The following is a 6,621-nucleotide window of genomic DNA, read 5'->3' as shown; positions in this document are numbered from 1 at the left end:
TAGCAAAACCTTTTTACAATCGTGACTGTTCTAGGAATTAGAAATAGGGACGCATGTAATCACTGAGAGAAAAGAACCGCCGTATTAGATTCGTTAATGCATGCCTTTCAGGATAGGTAGTTAGGAAATAACCAGTGCTAACCATCCTTTGCTTCGAGGAATAGTGCGAAATTCCTCTGTGTTAAAATCTTTGTATCTTTTGCCGAGGAATATGCGAAAATTCCTGTGTTAAAATCTTTGCCATATCCTTGCTTCGAGGAATAGTGCGAAAGAAATTCCTCTGTGATAACTTTTACCTCGCATTTCGAATTAGCGAACTGTTATTTAGGCGCGAATAAAATTCCCGTGGGACACGACGAAGTCAGCTTGCATTGCTGACAATTCTCTCAGTGTAGTTAGAATTCGAGTTAGGTGTTAGGAAAGCGAAATTTAAACTCCGCTTATAGGGAAAATTACTAGGCCGTTGTACTGTTATCCTCTCAGACGACTGGGAAATTCTCCGGAATCCCAGACGGTATATAAATATACGGGTTCATTCACCCAGAATCTAAAAATACCTCCGGTGTTGGCCAAACGACCTGCACCCCCCCACCCCCGCCCATGCCCGCGTGTGTAGCATTTTTTTTTTTTTTTTTTTTTTTCCCCATTCATTTCTCTTTGGGTTTCCCGTTAGTAATTTCTAAGTCCTAAGGGACGAATCGTAATTCAAGTCCTAAGTGACTCCTAAAATTCTCGTCGCACGTGTGCGTGGCGAATTTCTCCAAATTCCAGTCCTCAGAGACTCCTAAAATTCTCGTCGCACGTGGCGAGAATTTCTCCAAATTCCAGTCCTCAGAGACTCCTAAAATTCTACGTCGCACGTGGCGAGAATTTCTCCAAATTCCAGTCCTCAGTGACTCCTAAAATTCTACGTCGCACGTGGCGAGAATTTCTCCAAATTCCAGTCCTCAGAGACTCCTAAAATTCTACGTCGCACGTGGCGAGAATTTCTCCAAATTCCAGTCCTCAGAGACTCCTAAAAATTCTACGTCGCACGTGGCGAGAATTTCTCCAAATTCCAGTCCTCAGAGACTCCTAAAATTCTCGCACGTGGCGAGAATTTCTCCAAATTCCAGTCCTCAGAGACTCCTAAAATTCTAAAAGAATTTCTCCAAATTCCAGTCCTTAGAGACTCCTAAAATTCTACGTCGCACGTGGCGAGAATTTCTCCAAATTCCAGTCCTCAGAGACTCCTAAAATTAACGTCACGCACGTGGATGAGAATTTCTCCAAATTCCAGTCCTCAGAGACTCCTAAAATTCTCGTCGCACGTGGCGAGAATTCCTCCAAACTCCAGTCCTCAGAGACTCCTAAAATTCTACGTCGCACGTGGCGAAATTTCTCCAAATTCCAGTCCTCAGAGACTCATACAAAAATTCTACGTCGCACGTGGCAGAATTTCTCATTCCTCCGGGAACCCAAAATTAAGTACTTTTGAGACATTATATAGTGTAGTTCACACAATCTAAGCCCTTCGGGACTGATCATTCTAGTTCGTTAGAACAACTCCTTAACTTCACGCTACAGCCGGCCAAGTCCGAGCGTGACAAATCCAACACGTCTTCCGAGACGCATATTAAAACTCGTTCGCCAAGAACAACCACGTCTTTCAAGACACATCCAATTTTAACAAAGAGTCTTTTCAGACATATCCTATACCCATTATTCCAAGATGGCTAATACCAGAGCCCAACAAAACGAGGATTTCAAATTCTACATGTCCGCTGGGAAGGACATGGGACTATCGGGGCAAGATCTGAGAGCATGGGTTCAGAACGAGTGGGACGATGCCAAGGCGGAGAGAGCAAGAGAACGTGAAGAGAGAGAGAGAGAACGTGAAGAGAGGGAGAGAGGAAAGAATCGCTCAAGAACAACAGGAGGAAAAAGAACGTGCAGAGAAGGATAAAGAACGAGCAGAGAGGGAGAGAGAAGAGGAGAGAGAGAGAGAAGCGCGCCCATGAGCTCCAGGTGCTAGAACGACAGCACGCCACCCCCCGCCCCCTGCCGCGGGATGAGTGCCCTCAGCCAAGCTCACTCGTTCATGCCAAAATGGACCGAGTCCGAACCTGAAGTATGGCTTGAAAGGGCCGAACGAGTCCTGGAGTGCTGCGATCTCTCCCCGCGGAACTCTCCCTTGTTCTCACTAAATTCCTGGGCGGAAAGGCCCTCGTTGCCTACCACGCCCTTCCCGCCGACGATCGGGGAAACTGGGAAGCCGTCGCCAAGCAGATTTGGCGTCGAGATTACCCCTGAGCGGTGGAGGAGACGTTGAGAGAGCAGCCCAGAGAAGCAGGCCAGACTTGGTCCGATTGGGCGTACCATTCGGAGCGGCGTTGACAAAATGGCTCGATTCGAAGGAGCCACTAACACCGCCGAGGTACTCGGCGGTTTAAGTCGAGCATTTCCTGCGCCTCGCCCCTCCTGCCCTCGCCACTCATATAGTGGAAAAAGCCCCAGCAACACTCACCGAGTGTTGCCGAATAGCAGACATGTGGGAAACTCACCACCCTCAAGAAGGATCCATGGGGCGGAAGATAAATCCCCGTCCCTCCTCGGAGGTTCAAATTCCCACAAAAATGGGAACTCGGGCAAGCCCATAACTTGCCATTATTGCAAGAAAACGGGCATTCCTCCGAACAGTGCCGGAACAAGAAACCGGCTCCTCTCTCTCCCGGAAAACCGACAAATAACTCGCCTCGCCCTCCACAGGGGCAGCGCGGAAAGATTTTAGCCAGACCTTTTGCACGGCGTGCAAGGTCTATGGCCATTCTCCCGCATGGGCAAAATGCCCACGCAATAATAAATCAACTACTCCCACCGTCGCCTTGGCCGTCACAGATCCCCAGTCATTAGGCCCTCCCGCCGAAGGGCCTGTATCGTGGCCCCTCCACGAGGTAGCGAGCCAGGCGCGAGTCACTGCTTTCGAGGACTCGGGCGCGCAAATCTCCTCATCCGAAGGGACAGAGTTCCCCTCACGGAGCTATCGTCAATAGACGAAAACTCGTCACGATCGAGGAATAAATCAGTTCAAAATGATACTCCCTACGGTCCAATTGAGAGTCACAAGACCTCACCAATCCAAAATTTGCAATCTTGTAGTAGCAAGCCATCTCCCTGGAGGCTATGACGTCATCCTGGGACAGGACTTTCAGTCCCCACCGAAATCACGACAATCTAGGGGTCCACATTCCCCGAATCATTCCCGGGGCGCGAGTAGTCCTCCCCGCTTCTCCCTCAGCCAAGACTGGCGCCCCTGGGTACCAGGAGGACGTGCAGTCCCCACCAGTGCCACCTGAGTACGATGTACAGTGGCCCCTCGATCGGTTCCCGATCCCATTCCAGTGCCCGGCCCTGCCTCAGTGCCAGTGCCAGGGCCCCAATCAGATCTCCCTTCAGGAGATGCCAAATTCCTGCCGGTGCCACTTGCATGCCCCGAGCAGGGCCAAGCTTCGTCCGTCCTGACCGACGAGCCCAAGAAACCTCTGATAGCGCCTGACTCTGCCCTAGTGCCAGCGCCAGAGCGCCACGCCGATCTCCATTCACGGGATCCAACTCAGGACCCCCTCTCTTCCCCGGCCTGGCACCGTTACCAGCGTCGGTCAGAGAGACGGTTCCTCCCGACCACCGCGGAAGCTCACCTGCAGGTGCGGCCTCGCAACCCGTGCCTGAGCTGGTCAACGTTACCTGCGAGCCGCTCACGCCACCCCGACCGCCTCCTCTCTGCCTCAGCCCGTCGCCGACGCAATTGCAAGTCAGGATTCTGCCATATCTCACTTGGCGATGAACTACAAGAGCCGCGACGGATCATGGTAGAACCCGCGACGGAACACTCCTGCGTCAGCTGTCGCATCAGCAGGCCCAGGTGGTACTCCGTGCCGCCCCGGTCGCGGGCCCTCCGCTTCCCCGGCCGAGGACGACTGTCCCATTAAGAAAGACTCGAGGCGAAATTACCACGGGCGTGGGACATTCCAGGTAATTTACAAAGAGCTCTAGAGCTCCCATGGCACCTGTGCCGCCATTTCATTTTCGAAGGTCTTGGCACCCCTAATCCAGAAGGGGATGTCAGACCCTCCTCTATCTTCTTCCGTTCCTCAGGAACTTCTATCTCTTATCACCTTCTATTAATCTTCCCTTAAATTATCCCCACAAGAGGCAATTAAATACGGGATACCATTCCCCACACAATGTATAAATCATTAAGAATAACAGAGTGAAGTGGCACGCCCTTGCGCCCATACCTTGGCACCGGGCGTGCGTGTCAGCCCCCTCCTGAAGGAGTCGCGCCCTTCGGGTGCACTTTCCTCGCCCTGGGACTGAAGTGATAGTCCGGGCCGTAATTTATAGGCGTAGGACGATAAATTCCCGCCTAACACAATAAAACCCTCACTCTTTTTCCCTTAGCTCTTCTGCCAATATCATTTACTTTCTTTTAGTCATTTAGTTATCTTTATTTTAATGAATCGCGAGTCATAAACTCTTGCCCTTGTGATTTAAATGCCCTTTCGTAAGCTCTGAGGACGTGTCCGCCTTTCATATGCGGTCAAGTTTCATTCGTAACGTCTTGGTAATTTTCCTTTTGTTATTATTATCCCTTTTCCCCCTTCCATTCCTTCCAAGATCGCTGTTTGTCCTACCCACATCTTTTGTCTGCTCGCCCGCCATAACATTGAGTAGGCAGTGGACGCATAAAATTAGCGTAGTTTAAGGTTAGCGAATTAAAACCTCGCGAATACTCTCGCCCGCATACGACTGTCAAATTCCCGGTGTGTGGGTCATCCCTCAGCTCGCGTTGAACGATAGCTGAGCCAAGCACGTTAAAACGAAGATAAATTATCAATGCGAATATGTATAGTCATTACAGTATCGCGTAAAAGGGGATGTCATTTACAAAAATAAACGCTGTTTTTCATTTACACAGCCTCTTCAAGGCAGATTGTACTAACCGCATGCATTTTATCTAAAATTAAGTAACCGTGTATTTTAATTCTTGAACAATAACCATTTCTTTTCATTTGTTGGCCATAGCCTCATATACGTGGTCCTATAATCTTAATTAATTCACAATTGTTCGAGTCACTTTATAAAGTTACAGTGGGTAACCAAATCTAAAGTAATTATTCTTTTGCAAGTGTTTAAATCACTTTGCGTTCTGTTAACGAAAATTGTCCCAATGTGTTATTAAAAGTAATGTCTCAGCTTCATAAAACCCTTAGGAGTAAAGTTCATTGCAAGGCAGAATGTAGAGTAACGTAAAGCATTTGCCGCTCATTCTTGAATATCGATGTACACACCCGAAGGAGGTATGTACATCATCTTGTATGGGGAGGTATTATGATTAGCAAGAATTCGCTAGCAAATTACCTCCCCCCCCTCCTTTGTTGTTGTTGGTTGTTCATTTACTGCCAGCCGGCCGATCGATAGACCATCTGTCTATCGACTTAAAAACAAGGTTTAAAAGATTAAAGGCGCTCCCATTTTTGATAAAGATCTTTCCTTCGAGGCAAAAGTAATCTGGCTTGGGCGTTTCTCCTACAGGCCAAAACCTCCCCTGCGGGCAGCAGGTGCAATGAGTCAAAGCATCTGTGTTGGGCGCACCCCTGTCCCATAGGAGGGGATAAAGGCAAAAAGCCCAAGGTCTCAGGACACACACGCGGGCTGGAAGATATGGAGTGAACTTGTGAAGACGTCCTCAACACCTGGCCCCATCGATGCCCTTGCATCCTAACCACGTGGCCCTTTCCAAGTATACTTCTCCTCGTGCCCCTCGACCGTATTCCTCGAGCCCACACGCCATTGCTTGGGTTTCGAGGAGTCCCCATCGCCTTGCCGCTTTACGGAAGCCCTTGCATCTCACCACGTGGAAGAAACTCGTCCTCGAAATCGCAAGTCATCCACGGACCGCCTTCTACGCGCCCTCGGAAAATCTGCTAAGGTAAAGTGCCTGGAAGAGCCCCATTTCAGTCACGCTTTTGTCTCGTAATATTTTCTTAAAGAGAAAGCCAGAAATCTCCCTTGTCTAATGTCCGTGCACCTCTTGCATCGGCAGTATTAATTCTTTATTACTCCTTTGGCACCCTCAGTGCAGCCTCAATTCATTATTCTTTTGTCTATTTTCATTACTGGCGTATAATGTGCATATCTCTCATTTCAGAGGGATGCTATTTCGTGGAAGCTTCTCGGACTGTGGCTGGAATTCCCCAGTTTCATTCAACCTACTGAGTTCCTCTTTCCCGTACTAATGTCATTTATGTAAATACACTACTTTAAATGTGCCCACGTGTTTTACGTAATATTTCCCTCAGTAACCAGAGCCCTATGCTCATATGAAATTCTCCTTTGTTTTCCTCTTTTTACGTTTTCCTGTACCCACGAAGTCAGAATCACAAGGCTAAATTACCGTAAATTGTTGCTACCTGTCTCACAGAGCATATTTCAAACTAAAACCACGGAAAAACGTAAAAATATATATATATATATATATATATATATATATATATATATATATATATATGCTTGTGTGTTTTGTGTCTGAGGAAATGGGGGCGGTGGCTGGTTTTATTTGGAGAAGCGGGGCTCAAAATA

The 6,621-nt window shown here is 48.4% G+C and overlaps 1 long non-coding RNA gene across 1 annotated transcript in view; it reads left to right on the top strand.

Moving 5' to 3' along the window:
- LOC136851217 (uncharacterized) overlaps nucleotides 1–6,311 on the top strand; it is a 7,321-nt gene extending 1,010 nt beyond the window's left edge. The window contains exon 2 of the long non-coding RNA XR_010856817.1: nucleotides 6,191–6,311. This is a non-coding gene — a long non-coding RNA (uncharacterized lncRNA). The remainder of the gene's footprint in view (nucleotides 1–6,190) is intronic.
- The last annotated feature ends 310 nt before the right edge of the window (nucleotides 6,312–6,621 follow it).

The sequence above is a fragment of the Macrobrachium rosenbergii genome, chromosome 23 (assembly GCF_040412425.1).
Source record: "Macrobrachium rosenbergii isolate ZJJX-2024 chromosome 23, ASM4041242v1, whole genome shotgun sequence".
Classification (NCBI taxonomy): domain Eukaryota; kingdom Metazoa; phylum Arthropoda; class Malacostraca; order Decapoda; family Palaemonidae; genus Macrobrachium; species Macrobrachium rosenbergii.
This window is presented reverse-complemented; position numbering and strand designations above follow the sequence as displayed.